A 14,151-nucleotide genomic window follows, 5' to 3' on the forward strand; every position below is an offset into this window, starting at 1 on the left:
TTAAATTTTTTGGCAAGAATTTGTGATGATTATTAACATTTCCATGCCTTGAAAATGATCATGAGGATGAGATACACTATAGGGATGGTTTGGCATCATCATATTGTTCATCCCACATAAGGTCTAAAGTGGGAAACATCTCTAGCTTGGTTATCCTAGGAGACTCATCAAAGCATTTGTAATTGTTGGACACCTAATCCTAAAGGGTTAGTGTGGAATTCGAATGGACAAAAGCAGTCCAAGAGACCTTGGGATCTGAATCCCAAGAGTCATGTATTGTACTATAAATGTGTATCTTATGTTAATAAAAAACGAACTCACATGATTTATCTTTCTATTGTTTGCTGTCCATGTGTGTTTAACATGGTATCAGAGCGGGCGATCTCCTGCCCTGCTCCATTGTGAGCCACCTGTTTCTGTGAGCCACCTGTTACAGCGCTGCCATTCCTCTATCGTGAGCAGTCCTGGCCCTTTGCCATATTCCTTTCCAGCGCTGCCTTTGGAACGCCTCTGTCCTGACATTGACTTAGTCCTGATATTCGCATCCATTTTGGAACGCCTCTGTCCTGACATTGACTCAGTCCTGATATTCGCATCCATTTTGAACGCCTCTGTCCTGACATTGACTCAGTCCTGACATTCGCATCCATTTTGAACGCCTCTGTCCTGACATTGACTCAGTCCTGACATTCGCATCCATTTTGAACGCCTCCCGGTTTCGAGATCATTTTTGAAACTTGGAAATGGGATTTAATGCAACGTCTTCAGTCTTCTGCAATCCTGGATGCTTGAAAGGCACGTTACTGTTATCCACAATTATATTGTATATGTCCTGAGGCCGAGGTATGCTGGGAATGTGAAACGGCACCCGGCTACGCCCACCACTGGTTTTCTTATCCCATGAAAGCACTTTCACGCCTCCAGAAATATCCCCCTCCGCCGCCGTGGCCTTAGCACCCAGAGCCAACTTCCGCTCTCTGCATTTTATTCTGCTTCCATAAACCAACTGAAAACCATTCTCTATGTCGTCCACACTACCAGGTTACCGCTATGATGCTCCTGCCGACCTCTCTTGAATTTGTCCATGGAAACGTCGACACGTTCAAATATATTGTCATGGATATTAACTAACCAGTCGTATGCTTCGTCCGGATCAGCTAGAAAACTAGAAGAATCGCTGAGATGTTGAATGGATGAGGCCAGAGGACCTCTGACGAGGTTTTGCAAGTTCTGAGCCGGTTCTTTGAATGCAGAGGCAGAGTTCTATCCGCGGCCCACTGGATCATATCATTGCAGCAATGCCGCGGTTGGAGGGCCCGACCGGGTTCGAACCGGTGACATGGTGAATGCATAACGCTTCTTTTTCTGGTATAGCCCTCCTTTCATCATTGTAGTGTAACAGAAGGCCTGCACTGATAAGTACCAACAATGCTGTTGGAACAATACCGAGCCTGAATGCCAATGGCCTTGATGTCAAGCCATTCTGCAGTAAGTGACGGTTAGTTTCAGTTCCATTCTTTTTGGAATTTGATGATGTTGTATATTTGAAGACATGACTATTCAAATGCAAAACCGGTAAACTTAAGCAGTTCCTGTAACGATGCGTTGCTCCGATGGGATTGGGTGTGTGTCCATATCCCAAGAGGCTTTGCGAGGTGGATAAAGAGTGGGAATGGAGGTTGGAAAAGCCCTTGAAGGGGTAACGAGAATAGAAACGTTTGGCTCTGATACCATCACAATTCTACTCAGCAGAAATCTGCCCATGTCTTATATGTGTTTGATTACTCAATCCATTATTCCTTGCGCACGCGCATTATGTCATTAGAAATATAAGTTCATAAGCTATAGCATCAGTCAATTGCTCTGCATTATACTCCAGCCCAAACATTCTTACAAATTCCATGTACATATTATGTGAACAGTCAATAAGGTAATCCGATCCTTCTTCATCAGTTTTTTTGAAATAAACACGGTACAATTGGGCTACCTGCCTTACTGCATTTACAGGTCCAGTCAACCCCATTATTTTTGCATGAAATTCTTTGAGATATGCACGCAATTGTGAAGGAGTATCACGCAAGGGATCGATGGTAATAAAGACTGGGTTAATCCTCATGTTCTTCAATTCTAAGATATCAATGACTTTGACCATCTTGTTTGAATAAATTCTTTGCACGTGCCAATGAGGAGGCTTTCATACACTTGCTGGAGAGTATTCTTGTACACAGGATTTAGTTTGTGAGCACTGGGAGTAGTGTAGGCATAGATATTTCTTAAGAGTGATTTTTGTCAGAACTTGAAAGTAAGAGCAGCATTCAGTTCAAATTTATGGTGGTAATTGTACAGTTGGGAATCTTATAATTATTAAAACATTCAGCTAGACTGCCTGTCCTTGAACAGCTGTACCTTGTAACAAAATACTTGAGAGGCAGGAACTAGTGATGATGCGTTTTGTGAATGTAGTTGGATCCTGCTGAAGAGTGGAGCATGCTTTGTTGGAAGTTAAATTCTCAGGTGAATTGAAGAAAATTCATTTTTTGAATGAGGAGTCTGTTTTCTGGATATCACCATTCTCTGTATGTTGAATCTATTGCAAGCTGATTTGAAGTTGTTGCCATAAGTTTATTTGGTGTCCATCTTTTCCTCATTGTTTTATTATTTTGAGGTTAGAAATGGCTCCAATCGGTGCAATATTAGAGTTAGTGAACAATCTAATACTCTCTACTATGGATAATACAGTCAAAATCAGCAAGGATTTTCTCACCGATATTCATAGTTGTTTACAAGATGTACATGAAAAAATTGATTTTTTACAACTTGAATCACAGCTACAGCAAGAAGAGCTACATCAAAATAGACACCATTCTGAACCTGTTTCTGTTCAGAACATTGAGACAACCACCCATCAACAGCATATTAATAATGGTATAGTTCATTCAAATAAAGCAGCAGTTGTATATGCAGATGCAGAAACTCAGTCTGCACTTCCCAAGCCCATCATCAGACCTTGGGAACAGCTTGTCCACAACAAGCACAGAACTGGTCTTGGATATGACAAGGACTTGTCCTTTCATATTCCAGACTATGCCAAGCCCATTCAGTTTCAGAGTGCTGGATTCATTGATGACAGTTCACCTGCTTCTCATGACAGTTCAGCTTCAGCTGTTCCAGATTCTGCCCCTCTTCCACAGCAACAACAACAACAAAAACAACAAATCGTGAAATGCCAACACTGTGATCGAGTTGGCCATTTGAAAGATCACTGTTTTGATCTTCAACCATGTAAGCACTGTCATAAAACTAGCCATCCTTCACACAGATGCTTCAGAAACAAACGTCCTGCAAGAACAAAGATTCATCTTGGATGGATCGCTTCTTGGCAATGGGCATCAACAGCCAAGAAGATATTCCAAACACATGTCAGAACTTGTTCCAGAATATTGAACAGTCTTGCAGTTGAGTTTTCTCCATCTTCTCACCTTGTATCTGACAAGGGGGAAATGATGGTCATCTACAAGCTTCAAAGCCACATCAAGCGAGCCTGAGCCACAACCTGCCACACCAGTTTCAGAGTTGTAGGCAGAGACAAGATGCCTGAACATGCCTTCAGTTGGCAATCTGGGACTTCCTCTAGCAGAAGACTCCAGCTTCTTGCCAGTTTTGGAAGAATTCCAGGAATCACAGAGTTGTTGGTCATCCTTAAACCATCACAGATTGAGAACACTTCCTCTAGCAGAAGACACCAGCTTCTTGCCAGATTTGGAAGAGTTCCAGGAATTGCATTAAGCATTCCAGAGTTGTTGGTCATCCTTAAACCATCACAGATTGAGAACACTTCCTCTAGCAGAAAACTTCAGTTTCTTGCCAGTTTTGGAAGAGTTCCGGGAACTGCACTAAGCGTTCCAGTGTTGGTGGTCACCCTTAAACCACCGCCCTTTTTTACCAACATTTCATAGAGCACATTCAGCCTAGTGCTGCCATGCATTTTTTGCACATGTTGTATTACAGCTCTCTTCTTGGACTCATACATAACCCTTCGGATTAAGGGGGGGAATGTTGGACACCTAATCCTAAAGGGTTAGTGTGGAATTCGAATGGACAAAAGCAGTCCAAGAGACCTTGGGATCTGAATCCCAAGAGTCACGTATTGTACTATAAATGTGTATCTTATGTTAATAAAAAACGAACTCACATGATTTATCTTTCTATTGTTTGTTGTCCATGTGTGTTTAACAGTAATCATCTCCAACATGGTTGCAAACCATGTCCTAAGTATGAATAGACATGTCCAAGACTAGTGGGGTCTTGTATTGCTCTTTCCTTTTCCATTTTATCCTCTAGATAAGTGTGGCATGATCAACTTGGGATCTTCATTACTTTTCATAACCTTAGTTCTGGAGCACATATGGTTCCATGCCTATTCCTTGGCACTAGACTTTTGAAGCAAAGGAAACTCATTTACAGCAAGGTATGACAAATTAGTGTTCAAAGTATGATCCATTAGTTTGGCTTCTCTGCTAGAAATCTAAGGATACCAATGACAACTTGACCTTTACATTTCTTCCTCTTTTTTAATGTAAATTTTAGATTAAAAAAATGGATAAATCTTGGGTTAAGAGCACTACATTATATATAATAATAATATGACATACATTTAAACAAATCCATTTATATGGTTGTAAAATGTTATGTGTATAGTTATTGAGAGTTATGTTCCAAAAACTTAAAATAGGGTAGGGCACTTCAAATGTTTCCAAACACTAGCTATGGCATCCACCATCAACAACAAACCACAACTATCAAAGATGGCCTAGCAAGGCATCACACCAAGCTACTTGTAGCCACTTCAAAGGATGAACAACAAACTAGCATGAATGCCTACAAGTCCACCCTTAATTTCCCACATACATCATACAAGTCGTCTAGGAGATTCTCTAAGTTTACATTAAACAAGGCCTCCAAGGATAGTGCTACAAGTATTTGATAGGGATTCTATGCGACAAATCCTAGATCCTTCTCACCCAAGGACATCAAACTCTAGCACATCATGTCTTCTCTAGTTTTTTCATGTCACAAATCCTAGCACCTTCCACCCTTGCATTGACAAAATTATAAATACTTTAATATAGGATCATTGACAAAACATATTGATTAGAATACTACTCCTCAATTTATGATGATGCACAAAATTTGTTAAATTAACATATATAATCATCACTAGAAACTACTCAATTTCAATGGGAACGTACACTAAAATCAGATTTGCAAGTACACAAATTGCGGAAAGCAATGTACTTCATTTATAGAACAAATGAAGTTACAAGTACAAACCAATCGTAATCTTGTCAAAGGCTAGGAGACTCCAATTTGTCTCCAAACCCTAGCTAGGCATTCCACCATCAACAAAAAACCACAACTAGCAAGCATGACATAGATAATGCGATCCGTTAGATCCACCAGATGCCCTTTGCATCGATAAACAACCAGTAAGTTGAAGCCCAATGTGTGTCATTGATCTCGCTTGATTATATTTGTTGGATCTATTGGGGCTGTAAGTCTATTTTATCTCATGTGCAAATTGATTTGGATGGGTGATCTTGGTTGTTGATGTTGCTTGATCATAGCCATTAGATCTATTGGGGTGCAAGTCTGTTTTATCCCTTGTGCAAGTTAGATTCCGACGGTTGATCTGGGTCATTGATCTCGCTTGATTGTAGCCATTACATCTATTGAGGGTGCAATTTTGTTTTATCCCTTGTGCAAGTTGGAGTTGCAAGTGTGATGTGGGCCATTAATATCGCTTGATCGTAGCCATTATATCTATTAGGGGTGCAAGTCTATTTTATTCCCTGTGCAAGTTAGAGAACGATGTGGATTATGGGTCGTTGATGAAGGGAGAGCACAACCATTAGATCTATCATGCACAAAACTCGTTGTAAACCCTCGTACATGTTTAAGAGTGATGCAAGATGTGGGCCTTGGATCAGTAAAAATCACAACCACCAGATCTGTCGTGCAGATCGCACCCCACAAACTAGCATCCATGTTCTAGCACAATACAAATCTAGGTTGTGAAATCAGAGAAATCCTGGCAGTTAGATTCATCGGTGGGGGTAAGTTGTCATAAATGCCCATGCACGTTTTAGTCCGATGGGAATCTAGGTCGTTGATCTACCTCAAGATCAACCCTTGGCTTTGGAAGGAGGAAAAGTCACCGTGGTAGTGAAAATTGGAAACTGGACCCTGCGTGTTGTTGTGTCAACTCAATCATTGCCACATGGAATGACCCACGTGAACAATGGGGCCTATGTAGGGACTGATACACATAATAGAAAGACTAGATGCATGCCAAGTGTTTAGGGGAAGTCGTGCAAGCCAATTCGTGTCCAATGTGAACTAAGAAAACTGAATTAGTACAAGATGTTACCTTTGAATGAAGCAGAGGTGCACAGGGAAGGCCCGTATGTTTGAAGATAGTTACAAAATGTTTTTACAAGCAGATTTCATTGGTGCAGGAGAGTAAAACAATCAAAATGTTTGCCAATTTTTCTGAAATTTCGTTAATTTCTTCAGTCATCTACCTAATCTACAAGATAAGGTATCCAACATGGAAAATTTTAGGGGCTAATGTTTGCCCAGTGGGCTAATTTTCCATGATTTTTCCACAAAAAAGATTCGCCAATTTCCAATTTTTATGAAATATGGTTCGCCCAAATTTTAGAATATAAAATTATTTTACCTTAAAAGTCGCCAACGTTATATAGAGAATATATATAAAATCATTATAAATTTGAATAATTTTACAAATGTATCAATAAACATTTTATAGTTTGCGTATTAGGGATTAGTGAGATTCGCCAATGTTTTTAAACTTCAAGAAAATTTTCCATCCTTAAAATTTTCCTTGGTATCCAATTTAAGCGCTCACTTTCCAAGTTGTACACATGTCAAGAGATAAATCCTCTAGTGATGTGCTCTACATTCATGGGCTTGAAGTGTTAGACACTCCACATGATGAGGATTCTTGTTGTCCGAGATGAACTTATAGTGCACCAATGATCTTACTCAACGTATATGCTCCAATGGGATATAATATTTACTTGGTCAAATATCTTTTATGCCAAAATTCCATATTTGGTTCCCCAAGTTAATCTTAAAGGGGAATGTTGTTGATGTATTGGTGGCGATTTGTTATTTTTGTTGCCGAGGAAATCGTAAGGTCGATGTTATTGAATTGTTGGCTCAACTTAACATATGATCCTAATGGAGATATGCTAATTGTTGCCACCTTATTACCTTTTGGAGAGATGTTGGCTAAGCTTGACGTAGGGCTTCAATGGCCCTTGGATGTCATTCATTAGACACCCTTAGTTTAAGGCTATGGACCACATTAGTGTTAGTGGGCGCCCACTAACACTAATGTGGTCCATAGCCTTAAAGTAATGGTGTCTAATGAATGACATACAAGGGCTATTGCAACTTACAAAATAAAGACTCTAAGTCAAGCACTCACTCTCCAAGGTGTACACATGTCAAGAGATCAATCTTCACATGTTGCACTCTCCAAGCATGGGTTCCAAGTATCAGTCAATTCTCATCAAAAGGATCCTTGTTATCTAAGTCAAGCATCGATTCCTCTAATGATCTTACTCAACAAATTCTACTCACTATTATATTAAATTAGCATAACATTAGAAACTACTTAATTTCCATGGGAATATACCTTAAAAATTAGATCTACAACTATACAATGTGTGGACAACAAGGTACTTCATTATACAACAAATGAAGTTACAAGTACATACCAACCAGTTTATCAAAAGTTGGCACATGTCCATCAATCTTTACACAGACTAGGTCATTTGGAATACTTCCAAACCCTAGATAGGGTATCCACCATCGACAACAAACCATAACTATCAAACTTGGCCTAGCAAGGCATCGCACCAAGCTACTTGTAGCCTCTTCAAAGGGTGCACACCAAACTAGCATGAGTACCACCAAGTCCACCGGTGATTTCCCACTTGTATCTTGCATTGTTTTACAAAACAGCCGAATCGACTCCGACTCAGCCGAGTCGAACCAAGTCAAAGACCTGGGGAGTGACTCGGCCAGCTACCCGGTTCGGTTGACCGAGTCACATATGACTCGGTCGAGTCATACAATGACTCGGCCGAGTCATATGTGACTCGGTCAACCAGGACGGGTAGCTGGCCGAGTCACAAGTGAACTGTGAAATCACAATATAAGTGTTATAATTTTACAGCAAGCTAATATTGCAGCAACCATTTCCACCACTGTCTATTAACTCAAAACATGAAAATTACATAGCAACTAGCTCGTCATTTCTCTAAGACATATGCCGAATAGTCTGTATCATCTCTTCTTTATAGAATAGGAGAGATCCAAGTTTTACTGATAGTGATTAGTGACTACGGTAGAGTCAATATTTAGACCTAAACCTTCACATGTGATGGATCAAAAGTTACAGAAGAGAAGGCTGCATCTTCTGTCTATCACAGTATGGACAATAATGTTTATGAAAATACTCATATCAACAATACAAAGTTCAAACCCTTTCAAAAATTCTGATCAAGGATCCAAAGATCAATGCACATGTATGTGCTCCACCACCATACTGTTACCAAGACTTCTTCAATCACCTTAATGCTGCAAACAATAGGACTGGTTAATTGTGTAACTTTTACATGCTGCTGTAGGATGAAGAGTCACCAACAAAACTGTTAATGCAAACATTGTCATAACCTCAACAGAACTCATACTTAGCATGTGCAATGAACATGGAGATTCAAGCATTTTATGTGACTGCTCAAGATTATAGTTCCAGGTAGCTTCAATGGAGCCACAGATACTTCATATGTGGTCTAGAAGAAAGGGCCAAGCACCTTCAATAAATTCCAAAACTGTCTTCGACTCTTCCCCCACTGTGTGTTTGGACAATGGAAACATGAATGAAAATCTTTAAAATTATGTTTAAAATATTTAAAATTATGTTTTTTAATAAAAAAATAAATATTTAATGTATTTTTTACAACGACCGAGTCATTGAAATCGAGCCGGCCGAGTCATTACCGAGTCGGAGTCGGAGTCGGAGTCGATCCTCGGCCGAGTCGGAGTCGGAGTCGGAGTCGTAAAACACTGGTATCTTGCAAGTCTTCTAGGAGATTCTCTAAGATTACGTCATACAAGCTCTCCAAGCATAGTTATCGAAGTGTTCGGTGGGGTCTCTTTGCCACAAATCCTAGTTCGTTGTCACCCAAAGATATGAAACCCTAGTAGATAATGCTTTCTCTAGATCTTGATTGTCACAAATCCTAGCTCCTTCAACCCTTGCATCAATACAATTATAAAGGCATTGATATAGGTTCATTAACAAAACACAATTATTTGATGACTACTCTACTTAATTTACAGTGATGCGCAAAAGATGCTAAATTATCACATATTTAAAACACTAGAAACTACTCAAATTTCCATGGAAATATCTGATAAAAATGAGATTTACATTTAAACAAATTGTGGATAGCATTGAAATTCATTTATACAACTTATAAAATTACAAGTACATACCAATCAACCTATGACAAGTTGGTACATGTCGTTCAAACTTGTCATAGGGTAGGGAATTTCAAATGTTTCCAAACACTAGCTATGGCATCCACCATTAACAACGAACCATAACTATCAAAGATGGCCTAGCAAGGCATCACACCAAGCTACTTGTAGCCACTTCAAAGGGTGAACAACAAACTAGCGTGAATGCATACAAGTCCACCCTTGATTTCCCACATACATCATACAAGTCGTCTAAGAGGTTCTCTAAGCTTCAATTAAATAAGGCACTGAGAGTCCAAGCTTAGAGCTCCAAGTATTTGATAGGGATTCTTTGCAACAAATCCTAGATCCTTCTCACCCAAGGACATCAAACCCTAACACAACATGTCTTCTCTAGTCTTCTCCTGTCACAAACCCTATCACCTTCCACCCTTGCATCGACATGATTATAAAGACTCTAATATAGGTTTATTAACAAAACATAATGATTAGATTACTATTGTTCAAGTTATGGTGATGCACACAAGTTTTTAATGTAGCATGTATAGTCATCAATAGAAGCAACTCAATTTCAATGGAAATGTGCACTAAAATCATATCTGCAAGTACGAAAATTATGGAAAAAATGTACTTCATTTATAGAACAAATGAAGTTACAAATACATACCAATCATTTTATCACAAGTTGGTATAACATGTTGCTCCATCTTGTGAAAGGCTAGGACACTCGAAATGTTTTCGAACCCCTTGCTAGGCATTCCACCATCAACAAAAAACCATAACGAGTAAGTATGGCATAGAAAATCTCCTAGCTTCTTCAATGGGTGAGAAGTAAACTAACATGAACATCGACAAGTTCAATATTGATTTCACCCTACATCCTAGGTCCATCAAAGCCTCTCACATCATGGCTTCTATAGGTTTCTATTGTCACCAATCCTAGGCCCTTCCAACCTTGCATCGAACAATTTAAAAAACTCTCATGTAGGATCATTAACAAAATACAATGATTTGAGTACCCGGATGACAACTGAAATGACCTAGCAGTGGGTTGGGAGTGTTACAGGTAAAGACTACAGTGGGCCTAGGGACATTACAGGTGGTATTAGAGCTACAGTTTACAAAACTCGGGTCATTTGGGGGTGAATAATCATTTAAGGAAAAGTAACAGGTTGTTGATGAATTATTTGACATACTTCGCAAGAAGTTGAGCTGCATGAAATAATCAATTTGAGATGAGATCAAAGAGAATGAAAAATGTGAAGGATCAAATTGTGATTTTGAGCTCAGAATTTGTGGAGCGACAAACAAATTTTAGTAACGGAAACACTAAAATTCACACAAAAAAAAATGAATATATGACATCAACAATGAGAGTATTATTGATAGAAAATTAAAAAATGAATATATGACATCAAAAATGAGGTGGCAGTGCCATGTTATAGTTCTTGGTGGAAACTGAGTTGGAAAGTGAGGAGGCTAGGTGGCAGGACATGGTGTGAGTAGGCACCATCAGGTGGATGAAATGCACTAAAATACCGTGCCTATAAATGCATGATGTGCGCCCTCACCTTTGATCGTAGATAATGGGATTCATTGGATCCATTAGACACCCTTTGCATCGATAAATAGCCGACAAGTTGGAGCCCAATGTGTGATGTGGGTCATTGATCTTGCTTGATTATATCCCTTAGACCTATTGGGGGTGTAAGTCTGTTTTATCCCCAACACAAGTTGGAGTTTGATGAGTGATCTAGGTTGTTGATATTTCTTGATCATAGCCATTTCATCTATTAGGGGTCCAAGTTTGTTTTATATTTTGTGCAAGGTAGATTTTGATGGGTGATCTGGGTTGTTGATCTCGCTTGATTGTAGCCATTGGATCTATCATGGATGCAAGTCTATTTTACACCCCGTGCAAGTTGGAGTCGGATGTGTGATGTGGGCCATCGATCTCGCTTGATTGGAGCTCTCATATTCATCGGGGGTGCAAGTCTATTTTATTCCCTGTGCAAGTTGGAGCACGATGTGGATTATAAGACATTAATGAAGGGAGAGCACAACCATTAGATCTATCATGCACAAACATCATCGTAAACCCTCGTGCATGTTTCAACACGATGCAAGATCTGGGATGTTAGATTAGTGAAAATCGCAACTGTCAGATTTGTTGGGTAGATGGCACCATGTAAACTTACGCCCATATTACAACACTACAAATCTAGGTCATCAAATTGGACAAGTCCTGGCCATTAGATTCATCGGGGGGTAGGTTGTCATAAACACCTGTGCATGTTTTAGTCCAATGGGAATCTAGGTCATCGATCAACCTCAAGATCAACTCTTGGATCTGGAAGGGGGAAAATTCATGGTGGTAGTGAAAGGACCCACGTGAATAATCCATGGCCTAAGTGGGGACTAACATGTGTGTTAGGTGTTTAGGGGAAGTCATACAAGCTAGTTTGTGTCCAATGTGAACTAAGAAACCTGAATTTGTACAAGAAGTTATCTTTTAATGAAGCAGAGCTGCACAGGGGAGGCCCGTATGTCTAAATACAGTTACAAAACTTCGTTACAAGTAGATTTGATCAGCGGAGTAAAACAATCGACATGTTTGCCAACTTTTCTGAATTTTCTTTAATTTCTTGAATCATGTGCCTAATCTACGAGATAAGGTATCCAATTCAAGCGCTCACTTTCCAAGTTGTACACATGTAAAGAGATAAATTCTCTAGTGATTCTCTCTACATTAAAGGGCTTGAAGTGTTAGAAGAATCACATGATGAAGATTCTTGTTGTCTAAGTTGAACATATAGCTCTTACTCAACGCATATGCTCCAATGTGATATAATATTTACTTGGTAAAATATCTTTTAGGCCAAAATTCCATATTTGATTCCCCACGATAATTTTAAAGGGGAATATTATGGATGTGTTGGCGATTTCTTATTCTTGTTTCCAAGGAATTCTTAAGGTGGAGGTTGTTGAGCTGGCTGCTTTGTCTAACATATGATCCTAATGGAAATATGCTAATTGTTGCCACCTTATTACCTTTTGGAGAAATGTTGGCTAAGCTTGACGTAGGGATGCAATGACCCTTGGATGTCATTCATTAGACACCCTTAGTTTAAGGCTATGGGCCACATTAGTTTTAGTAGGCGCCCACTAACACTAATGTGGCCCATAGCCTTAAACTAAGGGTGTCTAATGAATGACATCCAAGGGTCATTGCATCCCCACATCAAGCTTAGCCAACATTTCTCCAAAAGGTAATAAAGTGGCAACGATTAGCATATCTCCATTAGGATCATATGTTAGGCAGAGCAACCAACTCAACAACCTCAACCTTAAGAATTCCTTGGCAACAAAAATAAGAAATCGCCAACACATCCATAATATTCCCCTTTAAAATTATCGTGGGGAACCAAATATGGAATTTTGGACTAAAGGAAATTTGACCCAGTAAATATTATATCCCATTGGAGCATATGCGTCGAGTAAGAGCATTCAAAGGGTGCACACCAAAATAGCATGAATACCATCAAGTCCACCATTAATTTCTCACTTATTTCATCCAAGTCCTCTAGGATATTCTCTAAGCTTATATGATACAAAATCTTCAAGCATAGTGATCAAAGGGCCCACGTGAATAATCCAGGGCTTAAGTGGGGAATAACATGCGTGCTATGTATTTAGGGGAAGTCATGCAAGCTAGTTGGTGTCCAATGTGAACAAAGAAACCTGAATTAGTACAAGAAGTTATCTTTTAATGAAGGAGAGTTGCACAAGGGAGGCTAGTATGTCTAAATATAGCTACAAAACTTTGTTACAAGTAGATTTTATCAGAGGAGTAAAACAATCGAAATGCTTGCCAATTTTTCAGAATTTTCATTAATTTCTTGAATCATGTTCCTTATCTACAAGATAAGGTATCCAATTCAAGTGTTCACTTTCCAAGTTTTACACATATAAAGAGATAAATCCTCTAGCAATGCTCTCTACATTAATGGGCTTGAAATGTTAGACAATTCACACGATGAGGATTCTTGTTGTCCAAGCTGAACATATAGCGCACGAATGCTCTTACTCAATGCATATGATCCAATGGGATATAATATTTACTTGGTCAAATTTCCTTTAGGCCAAAATTCCATATTTGGTTACCCACGATAATTTTAAAGGGGAATATTATGGATGTGTTGGCGATTTCTTATTTTTGTTGCCAAGGAATTCTTAAGGTGGAGGTTGTTGAGTTGGTTGCTCTGCCTAACATATGATCCTAATGGAGATATGCTAATTGTTGCCACCTTATTACCTTTTGGAGAAATGTTGGCTAAGCTTGACGTAGGGATGCAATGACCCTCAGATGTCATTCATTAGACACCCTTAGTTTAAGGCTATGGACCACATTATTGTTAGTGGGCGCCCACTAACACTAATGTGGCCCATAGCCTTAAACTAAGGGTGTCTAATGAATGACATCCAAGGGCCATTGCAATATACAAGATAAAGAGTCGAGCGCTCACTCTCCAAGGTGTACACATGTGAAGAGATCAATCCTCAAGTGTTGCACTC

At 39.3% G+C, this 14,151-nt stretch overlaps 1 pseudogene; it reads right to left on the reverse strand.

Annotated features, from left to right (window-relative positions):
- Positions 1-1,813: 1,813 nt before the first annotated feature.
- On the reverse strand, positions 1,814-2,152 carry LOC149228648 (protein HCC2 pseudogene; annotated as a pseudogene).
- Between the last annotated feature and the right edge of the window lie 11,999 nt (positions 2,153-14,151).

The sequence above is a fragment of the Pinus tabuliformis genome, chromosome J, assembly GCF_031772625.1.
Source record: "Pinus tabuliformis cultivar Carrire ecotype Pingquan chromosome J, CPIR1, whole genome shotgun sequence".
NCBI classification, from domain to species: Eukaryota; Viridiplantae; Streptophyta; class Pinopsida; order Pinales; family Pinaceae; genus Pinus; species Pinus tabuliformis.